The following is a 17,587-nucleotide window of genomic DNA, read 5'->3' on the forward strand; positions in this document are numbered from 1 at the left end:
TAAAATGAGTTAAGATTCTGACGTCCATTAGCAAGCTGTTACTAGTTTTCATCTGCCTCGTTTGATTGTAGGCCATCCATTTGGAGAGAGAGAATGGAAAATGTGGCACAAATCACCAATCTGTTCAATGGTTTTGAATCAATGCTTAAAATTTAATCACTTGGAAAACATTTAGTACACCGGGAGGTAGAATATTGAGTTCTGACTCCAGGTCTGTCCCAATATTGCTATTTGAGATTAACTTTTTGGGTAAGAAGATTGAGCTTGATCCCTCCTACATTAATGTATTCTGACTTCATGATGCATAGTCCGGAGTTTCTCTAGGTCTAATATGATTCTCATGTGATTATACATGAGGCTGGGCCATGTGTGTACATCTCAGCCACGCTTTTACTTTGTTATCTTTGATAGGAAGGCATCATCTAAAGTCTTAAAGAAGTAAATGTTTGTCTCTTTAATTTTCAAGATTGCTGGGGGTAGGGGACATCATCCTCTGTGCCTCAAGCAATGTCCCTCTGGCTGCCTACTTCTGTCCCACTATGTATTCAAATGTCTGCAATTAAGTGGAGAGCTCATTCTTAGAAGTAAGCTTCATTCAGCATTATTTGAAAGTGGAGCGTGCCTCTAGGGGTAGGAGTGGTAAAAGATCTCACTCAGTACCCAAATAATATATCGAATGTTTCTTCCAACCATATTCCACACTCCCCAGAGAATTCTGGCAAATTAAGCATTCTCCACCTTCTTACACTCCCCACTCACTTCCTAAATTATTTGCCTGATCAGTGTCATGGTGACATGCCATGTCTGATCATACATTTATGCAGCGGCTTATAACTCACAGTGCTTTCATCTACATTATCTTAAGAGAACCACAGAAGTCTTAGAAGGGCCCATTGGATTAATTTCGGCTCGTTCTTCAGACAGGGAAATAGAGGCTCAGAGCTTTCAAGAGACATGAAAGGATAGATAATGAAAGTGATCTGCATTGTGCCTTGAACTATTTGATTTCTGGATCAAAGCTAATTGATTTCACCATGGTGTTCTAGTGGGCATTTAAGAAACAGTTTTACTGGCTCCTGTATTCTTTCCTTCAGCATATTTACAGAACATCTGTTATTTGCAGGTATTGTCCCTGGTGTTGGTGTTATAATAGTAACAAGTCATAATCCTTTCTCTCGCTGAGTTTATAGTTGGGAAGAAGAAGGAGGATATAGGCAATTGCAATACCTACTAACTCAGAAAAGCAAGGAAACAAACACATTCACTAATTGGAAGGAGTCATCGAATCATCTTTAATTCGCCTCGACTAGATAATCAAGCAAAGATGACCTTCATCTATGTCCTGCAGTCTGCTACTAAATTGCATTTTTTCTGATATAATTCACTGACCATCTGGAGAACATGTAACACACTAGCTGTACATAACCTCACCAGGCTCATCAAGCACACATGAACCACATAGTAAGTAAGTGTCAGGGACTGGAAGCAAATCAGTGTGATAGATTGGGTTATCTGCCTGGAAACTTTCATTTTTATAGGACTTTCAATAACAAAAGAACAGGATGCCTCTGGAGTACCAAAAGTAAGGACATTTGGATGCTTACCCAAAACTGCAAAGCATGAAATGATGGCTTTTCAAGACAGCTACTTGAAGTTTCAGTTATTCCTACTCATCAGTGTTGTTGAGTGCTCTAGGGACTCTCACTTAAGAGACATTAGGAGTTTCTACACTTCTTTACCATTTCAATGTCACTGATTCCTCTCCTGCTGATAATTCTTAAACCAGTGCAGAAACTACTTGGAGATCTTTGTAAATATTCTGGGGCATAAGGAAATGGTGGTAAGCATTTCCTCCTAAGGAGAAGGAGCTATTTAATGAAAGTGTAAGGAAAGGGGGGAAAAAAGAAAGTTATTCTTTGGGTTGATTAGCTTTGGATTGCTATTTGTGATGTTTTTCTTTTACTCCCCTGGGAGTGAGTCCAACACAGGAAGGAGCAAGCTACTATTATTGAGAAAAGAACATTTCAGGCTTTTATCAGAACTGGAATAGGAAGCATTGATGGAAGAGTTTTTAAATGATATGCTAACTGAAAAAGATGTCCAATGGCAGACTGTTAAAGAAGTGGTTTATCCTGTAATTGAAGGCAGTAAAGATACCCCAGGGGTCTCTGAGATCAATTGGATTATTCAAGTGGTTGATTCCTCAGATAATAAATGCCTTTGTGATTCCAGTTTTAGTCTACTTGCTGCAAAGTGAGCATTGCCTTTGTATTCCAAATGGGCAAGCATTTATCTTCATTGGGCTTTTGAATAGTGTAACTGATACTCACCAACTTGCTCTTCTTCTGGGTCATGATATTGCCATGCAGTACTTCGATGTGCTGCAGAAAAGTAGTTTGGTTGATTTATTGGACTTAAGTATGATTTTTCTCACAATGATTTGGGCCATTTGTTCTTGAGATAGTTAGCCACATTGGGGACAATAGTGACAGTATAAATTGTAGAAGTATATGTTTGATAGATCATACAGCAGAACACCAGAGGCTGAAGCTGACAAAATTGGATTCTAGCTTGCTGCAAAGGCCTGTGGGGGCATCAGAGCCATTTTAGTGTTTGGGCAGTGGATGGAATTTGCAGATAGCTTCCAGGGTCATCCAGAGTGGCCTAACTGGTTACTCACACACTTTTCTCATAGAAATGGAGCTGACACTTGGATACACTCATATCTCAGGCTCTCAAAATTAAGAGAGATCTGTAATTGCCCATTACTTTCTGGATGGGGCTCAATTACTATTTGAACTCAGCCTGAACCATTTTCTTGTAAAATCAGAGAAAGAAGACCTAAATATCACCATTAAAAAACAAAATGGATACTCTTCTCATTCAAAAATAGGAGCAGGGGTGCCTATTTGGCTCAGTCTTTTGAGCCTCCAACTTTGGCTGAGGTTGTGATCTCAGTTTGTGAGTTCGAACCCTAGGTTAGGCTCTGTGCTAACAGCTAAGAGCCTGGAACCTGCTTTGGATTCTGTCTCCTTCTCTCTCTTCCCCTCCACCCTCTCAAAATAAATAAACATTAAAAATTAAAAAAAAAAAAAAGAGCAAGTACCATGAACATATTTGGTTGAGAAAATAATGGAAATCGAATTAAATTTTTTGAGATGAAGGGATTGCAAGGAATTCAGCAATCTATCACTTTACATTACTTTTTTTTAAAAAGATGTTTGACATGAAAGCAAAAATGAATATTTGGGGGTCAAATAATGTATATCACCATTATCTAACTTCTGATAGGTATTTATCTTTCATGTAACATCGGTTATTTTAATTTATTTAAGAATATTTTCAGTGAGCATGAATGAACATTTCAGTGGGCATGAGTGAACATGTCACAATAAATTCATATTACACATTTTTTTACAAAATGAATTTTGCATCCCAACTGTGTGCAAGTGATTACTCTAAGCCTTTGAGGGACAGTGAGCCAGAAAGCCACCCATTCTTGATGAAATCCTGTTACTCAGTGGCTGTGAAAAATCAAACCACTCAGTGCTCAGCCTCCAAGGGAGTATGCCATACACCTGGCACAAGAATGGAGGAAAAACTGAAGACGCCTTGGGGTTTTGGCTTGGTTAGGAAAAGAAATATATGATCAAGTCTTTTAATCAATTATCAGACCACCTCATTGAAACCATACTACTTCCAGAGACCATATTTATCATTTAATTGGAGCTCTTACCAGAGAGCTCCGTTTTTCCTTATTTCTTTTGTTTGCCAATTCTTTTTGCATTACTTTTCTTTTTTTTTTTTTAATGGACATATCATTTATTATTTTTTTTTTTTACAAATAGTTTATTGTCAAATTAGTTTCTACATAACACTCAGTGCTCATCCCCAAAGTGCCCTCCTCCATGCCCATCCCCCCCTCCCCCCCACATCCATCAGTCCTCAGTTTTTGTCAGCATTCAAGAGTCTCTCATGGTTTGCCTCTCTCCCTTTCCCCCACCATTTCCGCCCTTCTTCTCCCGCTTGTTCCTCCGTCAAGTTCCTCCTAATCCTCCTATACGTGCAAACATATGATATTTGTCCTTCTCTGCCTGACTTATTTCGCTCAGCATAACACCCTCAAGGTCCATCCATGTTGCTACACATGGCCAGATTTCATTGTTTCTCATTGCCATGTAGTATTCCATGGTATAGATAAACCACATCTTCTTGATCCATTCATCTGTTGATGGACACTTAGGCTCTTTCCATGTTTTAGCTATTGTGGAGAGTGCTGCTATGAACATTGGGGTACATGTGCTCCTATGCCTCAGCATTTCTGTATCCCTTGGGTAAATTCCTAGCAGTGCTATTGCTGGGTCATAAGGGAGTTCTATTGTTAGTTTCCTGAGGAACCTCCACACTGTTTTCCAGAGGGGCTGTACCAGTTTACATTCCCACCAACAGTGTAGGAGGGTGCCCGTTTCTCCACATCCTCGCCAGCATCTAGAGTTCTCTGATTTGCTCATTTTAGCCACTCTGACTGGCGTGAGGTGGTATCTCAGTGTGGTTTTGATTTGTATTTCCCTGATGAGGAGGGATGCTGAGCATCGTTTCATGTGTCTGTTGGCCATCTGGATGTCCTCTTTGGAGAAGTGTCTGTTCATGTCTTCTGCCCATTTCTTCACTGGGTTGTTTGTTTTTCGGGCGTGTAGTTTGGTGAGTTCCTTATAGATTCTGGATATTAACCCTTTATCTGATATGTCATTTGCAACTATCTTTTCCCATTCCGTTGGTTCCCTATTAGTTTTGTGGGTTGTTTCCTTTGCCATGCAGAATCTTTTAATCTTGATAAGGTCCCAATAGTTTATTTTTGCTCTACCTTGTTTTTGGGGATGTGTCAAGTAAGAAGTTACGGCGGTGGAGGTCAAGGAGGTTGTTTCCTGCTTTCTCCTCTAGGGTGTTGATAGTTTCCTGTCTCACGTTCAGGTCCTTTATCCATTTTGAGTTGATTTTTGTGTATGGTGTGAGAAAATGATCTAGTTTCATTCTTTTTGCATTACTTTTCAATGGATGGTAGCTATTCTTTCTGAAATGCTTTGCCCAGAGGGGGAAACACCATTCCTACATCTTTTCTTTATATATATATAAAGAAATATATATATGTAATATATATAAATATATATTAAAATATATATATTTTTTGATGTGCAGGAGAAGCATGTGTTTATTTTAGAAATTCTGGATACTATAGACAGATTAAAAGTGAGAATTGGTACCTAAAAAGTATTCCACAGTAACTGGGCAGTTATCCAGTCTACGACTAAAGGGATCTTGGCTTTACAGGAACTCAGTAGCCTCTTCTGGCAGGACAGAAGCATGGACAACCTAAGGGATCTCAGAATTAAAACAAGCAAACAAAAAAGATGTTTCTGCAGTGATAGGAATGCCAGACCAAGCCTGGAGAAGTAAACAATATTTATTGGCTCTTGCTATCTTTAAGCAGGCTAATAAAGGCAATTCGATATTTCTGGCACACAAAAGTCGAAATTATAACCCCTGAGGATATACAAAATCTCCACATAAAGGCTTTTTTTTTTTTTTTTTGGTCTTAATATCATTTCGGACTATTTTACTAACCACACATTAAAAAGTTCTTTGTGTGTTAATCAGCCGCTTTTACTGTGCTCATGTAAATAAAACACCAAATGAATCACACTGATTCAGAAGATTGTTAAACTAATGAATGCTGTCAAATCCTTGCCTTAAGGCAAGAATTTGAACACAAGTGAAACTAATATCTTGCCTTGCCCTCATTAGGAGTCAGGATAACCTTATATACTGTTATAGAGTGAGAGGGAAACACGTGCCTTCTGGATCAAACCAAAACAAAATAAAACAAACAAAATAAGCACATAAGAAAGTATCGCTGTGTCAGTCACTAGCCCTCAGATAAATACAACCTTAGCCTTTCCCTATAAATTTCTCCCTAATGAAAACAACTTTATCCTGGCAGATGTGAAAATTATGCAAAAATAATTGCTATTTTTTCTCCATAAGAATAAAATCTATAATCATTGTAATCCATATAAGATCTATTTTCCTTTAAATTTTTGTATGAAAAGTGTCTGGCATCCTTAATGTTGCAATCACAATATTGAAACTGATATTTAAAAGTGGAAAAGTATTAAAATATTATGGACCAAAAAAAAGCGTCTGGCATTCCTGCGACCCTCAGGCATTTATTCATTTGGCATATGTTCATTGAGCACCTCCTCTGTACCAGGCACTAAGGATGAATCTGGGAACAAAAATAAAGTGACCAAACCATGAGGCCATCTAAGGGGATAAAGATGAAGCGTGGTGACATTTCAAAACAGAAGATTAGGAAACATCTCAGATAAAGTGAAATCTGAAGCAAGATGTAAATAAAATGAGAAAGTCACACAAGCATAAATGTGGGGAGATTTCTAGTATAGTGAAGTGAACATCCAAATCCCTAAGGGCTTTGCCGTAGTAAATGAACAGTGTGGCCAGACCAGAATAAGCTCATAGTGGCCTAACTTGAGATGAGGTCAGACAAGCAGGGAGGGCTAGAGCTTTGCAGATTATTTTAAATTTTCTTTCTTTCTTTCTTCCTTTTTAATGTTTATTATTTATTTTTGAGAGAGGTAGAGAGACAGAGCACGAAGAGGGTGACACAAAATCTGAAGCAGGCTCCAGGCTCTGGGCTGTCAGCACAGAGCCTGACGTGGGGCTTGAACCCATGAACTGTGAGATCATGACGTGAGGAGAAGTCAGATGCTTAACTGACTGAGCCACCCAGGCACCCAGATTTTAGATTTTTTTTTTAACTATAACAGGAAGCCATTACTGGTACTCAACAAATATTTGTAATTTTTGAAGCAATTATATCTCAGGGCAAAAAAAAAGTCTTAGTGTCTTTTTGGTAAAGGAATATGGAGACAGGATCTTCCAAACCCACTTTAATTAGAAAGGAGAATTTTTAAAAATTTTGCAAGCTAATATAAATTCTCCCTTCCATTTTCTAATTTAAAAATGGTAGAAAATACCTAACTCTTTGATTAAGGCACACATCTGGGCTCCTGAGTTTGGCCAAGATTCTTTTGAAGAAGATTGTCAAAAACTTCATTGAAAGGAAGTCCTCAGACCTTGGGCTCTTCGGGAAGGGAAGAGTTCATACTACTTGTTTCTAATTCACTATATATTTTATTACTTCAACAACCAACAGGTCTTTGGGTGGAACTGGTAGAAGGATATCAAGTCAAAAGAATTGTGGACTGGGGGTTTAGAGTGAATAAGACTGTTATTTTCTCCATCTCTTTGAGAGAGACCAGTGTGTTCCAGGAGCTGAGGTGGGCATCTCTTTATCTCTGTTTATAGTGCAGAACTGAGCACTGATGGAGCCATTCCTAAGTAATGGAGCAGGCTGGCATGGAAAGAATAATGTGAGAATAGCATTAGGATGGTAGGAAAGAAGGCTGGGCAGAAAGTCGGTGCCATCTTATCTCCTCAGATTTACTTCTAAGCACAGAACACTTCTCACTCACTACAAACCCCTGTGACTCTGACCAATGGCTTCTTTTGATGGCTACAAAATACTTGATGCAGGCAGAAAACAAGCCAGAGCTAGTGCCTTTCTCCAATGATGACAGAGGAATTAGGCAATTAATGTCCCAGCTTGCTCAGGCCCTGGGAAACTCTAAGTATATTCTACATCTTCTTCCAAAGTGTCCTCTCAGGATTGAATTCCAGTTGTCCACCGTGATCTGTGGCTGCATAACTCACCTGTCTGTGTCCCACCCTTCTGCCCTGTTTACTCCCATCTTCCTTTAAATGACTTTCCTGAGATCTCTTGCCCAGTAAACCATGTGCACACCTATTCTTGCCTCGGAATCTTCTTTGGTGGAACTCAAGACGGAAAGTTATTCCTCTCCTCACTGCCATGCTAAAAGCCATACTTTAAGGCTCCACTTACATGGTTTTTCACGGCAAGCCTAGAATGTCATTGTTTTGAGTTTTGTTGTTGTTGTTGTGTGGGTTTGGTTTTTTGTTTTGTTTTGTTTTTTTGCCTTTGCAACCTCTACTCCTTCTGCCTTGATTTTCCTTCCCCGTTTTCATCCATCCAGAATCATCATCTCTTAGATTCCAACTCAAGTGTGGTTGGCCCCATAGCTCAGGGGTTAGGGCGCTGGTCTTTTAGGTTCCAGCCCAAGCATCACCTCCTCCATTAAACTTTCTCTGCCCCATCCTGGGCAGTGTCACTGCCTCCCACTTTCTCCTTCCTTTGTAAGCCTCATTTATTCAAAGGAGAAAACACATGCACATATGCATACAAACAAAGCCAAGTGGTGAATAGGATTATGAAAAGGGACAAATGACATAACTGAAAAGTGTTCTTTTGTCTATTGTCACTCCAGGAAAATACTTGTTTCTTCTAACTATGTAGAGAAGCAAAGAAAAATGGATACCTACGTTTTCCTCTGGTGCTCTCTCTTTGATCTTGTGTTTCCCCAATATTTTCTGAAATCATTATTTCTGGCATGAGTCACTTTTGTAACACAGCTTTGACTAAATTTCAAAAATGGTTTGCAGCTTCCTCTTGGTAGACAACACATCACAAAGACCAAAAGCATATGTATAAGCACTGAAAGGAAATGAAGGAAAATAATGTTAATAGGGATGTTGAGGATCAACATGGTTATTTGTAGTTTTTCCTGGGGAGGCCATGTTTAGGATGAGCTGAGAGCAATGAATAAATAGATTCAGGATTTGTTTCTAAAATTTTATTGTGACATATACTGGTTAGTTGGGAAAATAAGTATACACATCTTTAGGACCTTGACTGGGGCAAAACTATAATACTGGTGTTATTAAAGAGGTTATAAGTGTTACTTATATAAATAGATTTTTATGTTTAATAATAGCATCCATCCATGCCACCTTTGGGTCTTAAATGAACCACCATGGAGAAGCCACATTCCACTCATTAGCCTGGTCTTTATGATATTACTCCAGTTTTCACTCATTCATAATTCCAGGCTATAAGAATTATGCATGAATGCTATTCTTAAATCTTAGAGCTATATTTAGAAGATTTTGTCAGTGTAATGACATGGTCTGCCAATGCCTTAAGTTCACCTGCCATAAAGCTCACCCGCTAAAGATAGTGGATTTGCTAGGAATTTGGGATAATGTTGGCTGTAAATTCCATAAAGCACAAGCTCTCAACACTTATATACAGACGTTAACTACAGATTCATGGGTGACGGAGAGATGGAGCAGCCTTCCTCTGTGTTCCCAGGGTCATGGTCAATTTAGGCTGCTTATCTACCCTCCCTGTGTCAGCAGGGTAGCTTTGTGACAAGGCTAAAACAGTCAGCAAGTCAGCCCTCACTCACTTCCCTGGTGATACACTTAAGGTGTTCTAACAGTGGTCAGTTTAGCTCCTCCGTGGGCCACGCAAGCTTAGGCTGGGCAGGAGACAGTGAAGGGAAGAAACAAAATGACTAGCTTTCTCTTCCTGTGGCACTGAGCTGTCCTTCCTGCTGGAGAAGAAAAAGGATATTCCCCATCTAAAAAATCCAATATGTAAATATCTAAGTATTCAGAGGACTTGAGACTGATTTGTTTTATTAAATGATTCACAGAAGTTTTCCATTAAAATAACCAGCTGAGAAAGAGCCAAATTAGTTTATTAGATGCTCATAAGTAAGGCAGTGGGTAATTCATAAGCTTTCTCTACATATCAAAAGTGGAGGTATGGGGTATCTTGGTGGCTCAGTTGGTTGAGTGTCCGACTCTTGATTTTGGCTCAGGTCATGATCTCACGGTTCATGGGATCAAGCTCCACATGGGTCTCTGCACTGACAACGTGGAGCCTGCTTAGGATTCTCTCTCTCTCCCTCCCTCTCTCTGCCCCTCCCCCACTCATGCTCACTCTGTCTCTCTCCCTCAAAATAAATAAATAAACATTTTTGAAAAGTGAAGGTAAATAATGAAATATGACTAGATCATATAGGCTTATTTAATAATCAGCTTTAATTTGGCCTTTTTAGCGCACATATATATATATATATATATATATATATATATATAGTGAAGGAGAAAACCTGGAAAAAGTAACACCAGCACCCAGTGTTTGTGATTCTGCTTAGTTTTAAAGACTCATTTAGAATAACATTACTACATTTTTTCTTCTTTTTTCTATTCTCATGACTGATTTATCTGTTAGGAGAACTGCCAATCAGTTTCCAAATGAGAGTTTCAAATCCCATTTTTCCATTTCTGAATTGGTATTTGTAAACTGTTTCTCTGCTACGACGCACACAATGGCTATTGGTCACATACTGTGAATTTTTCTTCTAACTCCAGCACTCTGTCTCTCACATAGCTCCCAGCTCCACCCCTTACTGGACGCATAACCTCAAATCCAGGCTCACTGAGGCTTGACCGTAATGGGACATGACATTGGAGAGCAAAGTGTTCTTATTTTAGAGAACAGCAGCATTGGGCCCAGAAAAGTGGATCCACATTCTCTTCCCCTCAAATAGCTTCACTCAGGTAAGGTCTATGCACTCCCATCTTCAAAACAGTGGCTCAAATGTTACTATAATCATAAGACTCTTAGTGACCACATTACCTAAAATATCTTTACCTCATTCTCCCTATCATACTCTTTTTCATCTTTCAACACACTATACATCTACTTGGTTCTTTGTGTGTCTTTTTTTCACCCCCACTCAAAGGTAAGTTTCACAAGGACAGACACGCTTGTCTGTTTTCTTTGTTGCTGTTTTCCTGGCACCAGAAGAGGGTGTAGCTCGTAATAGACACTCAACACATGTGGAATGTAAATGGATGAAAATTGCCATTATTACTGTTTTGTACATGGAAAAAATAACAGTGGGGCTTGGAAAGGACAAATCACGTGTCAGGGGAATGGCTAGTAAAGGGTGGAGCAGTTTGGAGGCCCCGGTCTGTCTGAACCCAGGCGAGCCTTGCTCATCGCACCGTGTTGTTTTACAAGTGCTTTCCTGACCGGCATATTTCCACTTGCTCGATGAACATTTTGTTTGTTTTCAAAGAAGAGCCATTCTTTGGGCTTTTGGTTCTCTTCTTTCTTAGTGGCCTAACTGACAAAGCCAGCTTTGTCCTAGGTTTATACATTGTGAAAAAATTGTTAGTTTTTGTTGGTTTGTTTCAGCATTAGGTCCACAAAGTGCAAAACAAGCGAGCCAAATATATTTTGCATTATTTTGGAAACCCCTGCATAATCCATATGGAAACTAAACACAAATGTTCTGGTTATTTTACATGGGGTTTCAATAATATTTGATGACTATAGAGTCCATAGGGCATTTTCAAAAATAAGTAATGGGAAGTTGGGCTGAGTTAAGAGAGAAACAGTTGCAGCCCTTCCCCCACAATGCTCAATCACTGCAAGCTGTATAAGAAAGCTCATATAATTGATTCAAGAATATGGTAACTCAATTCATAAATATCAAAAAAAATCACAAATATTTAAAATTAAGAGTTCCCAAAGTTCTAAATCTATGGCACAACCACTATTCCACCTAACCCTGCAGGGGAATTGTTTTGCTTGGAGGATAGTTATCCACTAAAAGTAAGCCCCTTTCTTCTTGCTCATATCTTTGAGGCTTCTCATGAGCTAGTCCCAACCTGGAATGATAAAATTCCAACCACTTGAGGGGCACCTGGCTGGCTCAGTCCGTTACATGGCTCACTTTAGCTCAGGTCATGATCTCATGGTTCGTGAGTTCGAGTCCTGCTTCTGGCTCTGTGCTGTTTACTGCTGCCTACAGCTCAGAGCCTGGAGCCTGCTTCAGATTCTATGTCTCCCTTTCTTTCTGCCCCTCCCCCACTCATGCTCTCTCTCTGTCTCTCTCTATCTCAAAAATAAACAGAGACATTAAAAAATATTCCAAACATTTGAGGTGGAGAGGTTCTTTCTCTACCATTGCTATCCCCCTTTCTGGAATCAGTGAGTCCACCTCCCACATATCTTTGACACCACAAGATTTATCTCCTGCCCTATGGCAGCAAAAGGGCCCTATGAAGACCAGAGAACTTTGACTAAGAATTTTTTTCTGTTTATTTCATTTCAAAGCATAGTGCACACTTTTTGACTAATATTCTTGCTCTTGTTAATGTAGTTCTAGATCATCAGTGTCCCTGGGTAACTGAAAGGTTATTAGGTTGGAAATTAAATATTAAGAATTCAGGGGCACCTGGTTGGCTCAGTCAGTCAATTATGCATCCAACTTCAGCTCAGGTCATGTTCTCACGGTTCATGAGTTTGAGCCCCATGTCGGGCTCTGTGCTGACAACTCAGAGCCTGAAGCCTGCTTCAGATTCTGTGTCTTCCTCTCTCTCTGACCCTCTCCAGCTTGTACTGTGTCTCTCTGCCTCTCTGTCTCTCTCTCTCAAGAAAAATAAATAAATAAAACATTAAAAAAATTAAGAATTCAAATTGGAACATATTAACATACTCATAGTAATATATGACAACCTACAAAGTCCAAAGTTTTAGTGGATAGATGTTTAATCCATCTAAACATGAATATAAACTTTGAAAACTACCTCAAGAACCACTTCATCCAAGAAACCAAAATAAAATTGGTGTGCAATGTGTATGTATGTGGTTTTAAATTTTGAAATATCTGGGATCTTAATTTATGAGTTGCTTAGTAGCTTAGCTATTGCCATATTTAGCTGGTTTAGGGGAAAGACAGGAAGAAGAAATGTAAAACAGACATGTGTGAATCACACCTCTTTCATGCCTAAGCTCTAAAATGGAGATTAATAATAATTACTCTAAAGGATTATCGTAACTGTTTTGTGAATAATTATAGATTTCTTTCCTGGGGTATAGAAAATAAAGCTATGAGGTATTAAAAACACAGGAGTTGAAACTAACAAGATTTAGGATGAAGACTAATGCTGTGACATTTTTTTCTGAAAATGAAAATTTTTTAAATATGTAACTGCAGTTAATGTGAAGGCTAGTGGAGAACTCAATCACTGCATATTTTATGGATAAGGAAATATGTTGCCCATATACAGTTTGTATCAAAAATCTGTGGTGTTGCTAAATAATTGTATCACAGATAAATTACCTAGTGCATTTTGTTATATGATGGACTGCCTTTCTAAAATATTTTACTTTTTTACCATTTTACATCTCTAGTTACAAGTACTGATACTTATGGGAAAATGCTCTTCTTATCAGTGAAGTGGTTCTAATCTGTAAGGTTGAACAAAGGAAGTAGGAAGTTCTTGACCTATGTAAACCACAAATGATGTATTCAATCTCTGGTAAAAGGGATTGGCTATAACCAAGTGTTGCTATAATCTGGGGCAAATTTCCAAGGGAGTTAGGTATATTTTAAAGCTCATATAATATAATTATATGGATAAATATATTATATATATGTATAATTATAGATAAATTAGATAGATAGAATCTTACCTTCTCTGAGGAAAGATGAAGGGCAAATTACCATTCTTCTTTAGGTAATAAAAATTATGGAAGTGTTCATATTTTCTTCAACTGCTCTTTATTAAACTGTAATACGGCATCTATTAAGTAAAATAAAAGACATCAGTGGGATTACTATGAAGTTGCAGGGATCCTTAAGGACTGAGCATGAAGCTCATGTATGAGGTATATAGTGCTTTAAAAATTCTATTTTTAAAAAAATATGAGCAAGAAAGAGAATGGAAACATTGAAATCTTTCTTAGATTTTTCCCCCAAGTTGAGACTATTTTTAAATCCATGACCAACAAGTTACTGTGAGCTTCCCACTGTGGCTAATTGTGAATAACCTTTATAGTTAAATCTTCCAGACTGACAAAGTTTAGGCAACTAGAACGCATGATCCAGCTCTTCTGGCTTTATCTTACATTTGGATCTGTTCACCTTTTCAAAGTCACTCATTATGAGATTGACAAAGAGCCCAGTTGTCTCAAATTCCCAATGTTTACTATAAACACAGGAAGTTCACAGTTCTCAGAATTAAGCCTAACGCGGAACCTGTTTCCGTGGAATGAATTCTGCAATTTCCCAAAGAACCCAAGTGAAAAATACTTGAAAGAACATGTACACTGATGGATATCTTATTGATTGAGGCCCCATGAATATGGAATCTGGAGTCATTCAGACATTATGTGTGAAATATATCTTTTTATCTACCCATGAAGAAAGATCTGATAAGCAAATCAACAGTGCAAATAGGACTTCTAGAGACATATGTGCCATAAAGAACTGACTGACTGTGGTTAAGCCTTTTTCTGAGATATGTGTTGTTAATTGGTATATTATGATTTCAACTTTATTGTCATCACACGCTAGGTGCTTATTATCTATGAGTAATCTGAAAGATTCTGAAAGACAAAACAATGCAAGTATTTATTGTTCTGTACCTATGTGCAAAACAATTTGTGTAGCACCTTTCATTAAATCTGAGTCAAAATATGACAAATGGAAGCCTGAGGAGCCAAGTGATAGGACAGTGTCTCGGGTAGATCTTCCCCTTGACTATTAGGAACCTGAAAATAAAGCTATTTGTTTGGCTCATCTTCTGCCTGAGCTGCTGTCTCTGACATTGAAGTAGAAGCTATAAAGACTTTCTCTGAAAGAGAAACAGACATATAAGTGCTAAGACCTATACTTGTGTGCTTTCATGTTGCCTTCTTATAATCTTCCAACAGACTCACGAGGTATCTTTGGTTATTTCCACTAAATAATTACATAAATTGAGGCTCTAAAAGGTTAAGCAAATATCCCAAGGTTGAGTAACTACTAAGTGGTGAAACCCATCTATGAATCTTCTCTGTGGTCTCCAAGATGTATGCATTGTCCATTTCTTCGCATTACATCAAAGGTGCTGTTACCCACTAGCAGCTGCAAGGGGTTAGATCTTCACACAGGCCTTCAGCACAACACCTACCACATGTGGTCATGTAGCATCGTAGTTTGCGTATCCATTCCCTGCACTAAAATACAACTTCTTTATGGGCAGGAGAACTTGTCATCTTTATGTTGGTGTCCAGAGAACCCAGCACATGTCTTGCCCCGTCGTGTGGCTCAGTGCATTTTTATTAAATGAGTATATTCAGAATCAGAGGAACTAACCCAGAAACCAATCTTCACTTTTCTGGGAATGGTGTGGTACCAGAAAATGGGTTATGTTAGCAATGCTTATTTAAATAAAAACAGTATTTTAATGCTGCTGATATGACTTGAATGAAGAAGATGTCCTGTGGGTCCACATGCAGAGTGTAGTGCAGAATTCCAGGAATGGCCCCCTAGATTCAACGCCTTCATCCCTTGGACCTATAAACATGATGAGGTCTCTTTCTGGTAGTGACAATATGTTATATGGCAAAGCTGACCTTAAGATAAGGGTGGGGCTAATCTAGTCATACAAGCCACTTTAAAAGCAGACAATTTTCTCTGAACAGTGGTAGAATGAGGAAGTCAGAGAGATTTGGAACTTGAGAAGAATATGCTTCACCAGGGCTGGTATGAAGAGGGAGAGAGCACACCACATGAGAAAGGACGTTGGGGGCCTTTTTTTTTTTTTAATGTTTTTTATTTATTTCTAGGAGAGAGAGAGAGAGAGAGAGACAGCGTGAGCAGGGGAGGGTCAGAGAGAGAGGGAGTCACAGATTGAAACAGGCTCCAGGCTCTGAGCTGGCAGTCAGCACAGAGCCCGACGCGGGGCTCGAACAGGATGTGGGTGACTTTAAAAAGCTGAGAGAGGCTCTAAGCTGGCAACAACCAGTAAGCAAATAGACTCAGTCTCATAGCTACATAGCCATTGACTGAATTCTGCCCACCACAGCAATAAACTTGGAGGAGCCCTCAAACCCTGGATGAGAATACAGTCAGCTGACTGCAGCTTGGTGAGATCCCAAACAGAGAACCCTACCAAACTGTGAGCTAATAAGGGGGTGTGGTTTCAACCCCTAAATTTATGATGATTTGTTACGCAACAATAGAAAACAGATATATAGGACATCACACTTTTTTTTAATAAGAGCTCTAAAATAAGTGATATTCACTATCCTCTTTAAGGAAACTGTAATGAAACCTCTAAAATGAACAGTAAATTCAAGGAACAACCCCCATCTGCTTCAAGAGTTCAGCAGGAAAGACCTTCATTATCCAATTATAAATTACATTATGCATCTGTAGTTGCTTCCACCACATGACAATGGATTGTATGCTCTAAGAATTTAATGTATTCTATGGGCTTCTGAGCAGCATCCATATTTAAGAGGCAAAATCCTTTTTTGGAGGGAGGCAGGGGAAAGCATATTTTAATGATGTTTGAAAGAAGCTAAGGCCTTTTTTGTGGCCTTATTCAACTTCCCCCAAAACTTGCCTCAGACTCTGTCATACTGAAAAAATATATGTGACTTTCTTTTATTCTTTCATGTGTTTTGAGTTTAATAACATATGCTGTTTATATTTGGTTTCTATAGAGAGTTCCTTTTTGTCTTGTAAACAGTTGCAAAGATTTACCTAGAGCTGTGTGGTTTTTCTCTTTCTTTCTTTATTCTCCCACCGCCTTTGGAAAGTCTGACTAGTTTCAGGGATTAGAGGCAGTTTAAGTTCAGTCGTGATGTGTGATAGATAAATGCAGCTATTCCGTTTTGGCTCTTCAGGATAGTGTGAAATGAACCAGTTGCCTTGTTCTTTCCTCACAGTCTAGATCTTAATAGTCACTCTTATTTGTGTTTCATTGACTTGTCAGAGAGTGCCCATAAATGAATCCTCAATGTGAAATGAGGCCCAGAGTTCAACTTCTTCTTCCAAATGAGTTAGATACTTCTGGAAAGGATAATCCACTCCTTTCTCTTCAGCATATAAGATATGACAGATACTGAAATATTCAAATAACACAGGCTGTTTTTTGTGCTCATTAAAATCCCCATTTTTCAGATTAGCATACTGACAAAGAAATGGAAGGACCTGCCATAAGCATACAGAAACTAAGTGGAGGGTCCGTATGGCATTTAATCCAAGATGACTCCACATTGCTGGCTCTTAGATAAGTGTTAGGCCTCATAAATTACCACAAAACTCATATATTTGGTCTCCCAAGTAATACTCTGTCCTTGACTCTAGCACCTTAAAATCTATTATGGGAGAACATGACAGTTCTCTTGATTTCAACCACAATTATGTTAATAATAAAACTATGAACTCATCTGAACGCTTTTGTATTTTTAACCTCAGCCTCTTCTTGGAAATGAAATGTTCCCTTGTGGGGATGTAGATGAAGAGTGGTGTGGTTCCATAGGCTATTTTTGTTTAAATTTCTTAAGATGGAATAAAAATAAAAATTTAGCTTCTTGCACTGGCCTTTTTAAAGGTCCAATTGCCACCTCTGGCCAGCGTCTTCCATATTGAAAAGCACAGATTTATAGAACATTTCCATAGTTGCAACAAGTTCACTTGGGCAACACTACGAGTAAGCCATAGTAACATTAACTAAGCCCTGAGCTTTGTTCTGGGGATAAAAATGAAGGAAAATGTGTTTTACGGAGCTG

The 17,587-nt window shown here is 38.6% G+C and overlaps 1 pseudogene; it reads left to right on the forward strand.

Moving 5' to 3' along the window:
- Nucleotides 1–1,324: 1,324 nt before the first annotated feature.
- Nucleotides 1,325–17,587, forward strand: part of LOC120228698 — a 96,959-nt pseudogene continuing 80,696 nt past the window's right edge.

The sequence above is a fragment of the Hyaena hyaena genome, unplaced genomic scaffold (genome assembly GCF_003009895.1).
Source record: "Hyaena hyaena isolate Hyena2069 unplaced genomic scaffold, ASM300989v1 scaffold_26, whole genome shotgun sequence".
NCBI lineage: Eukaryota > Metazoa > Chordata > Mammalia > Carnivora > Hyaenidae > Hyaena > Hyaena hyaena.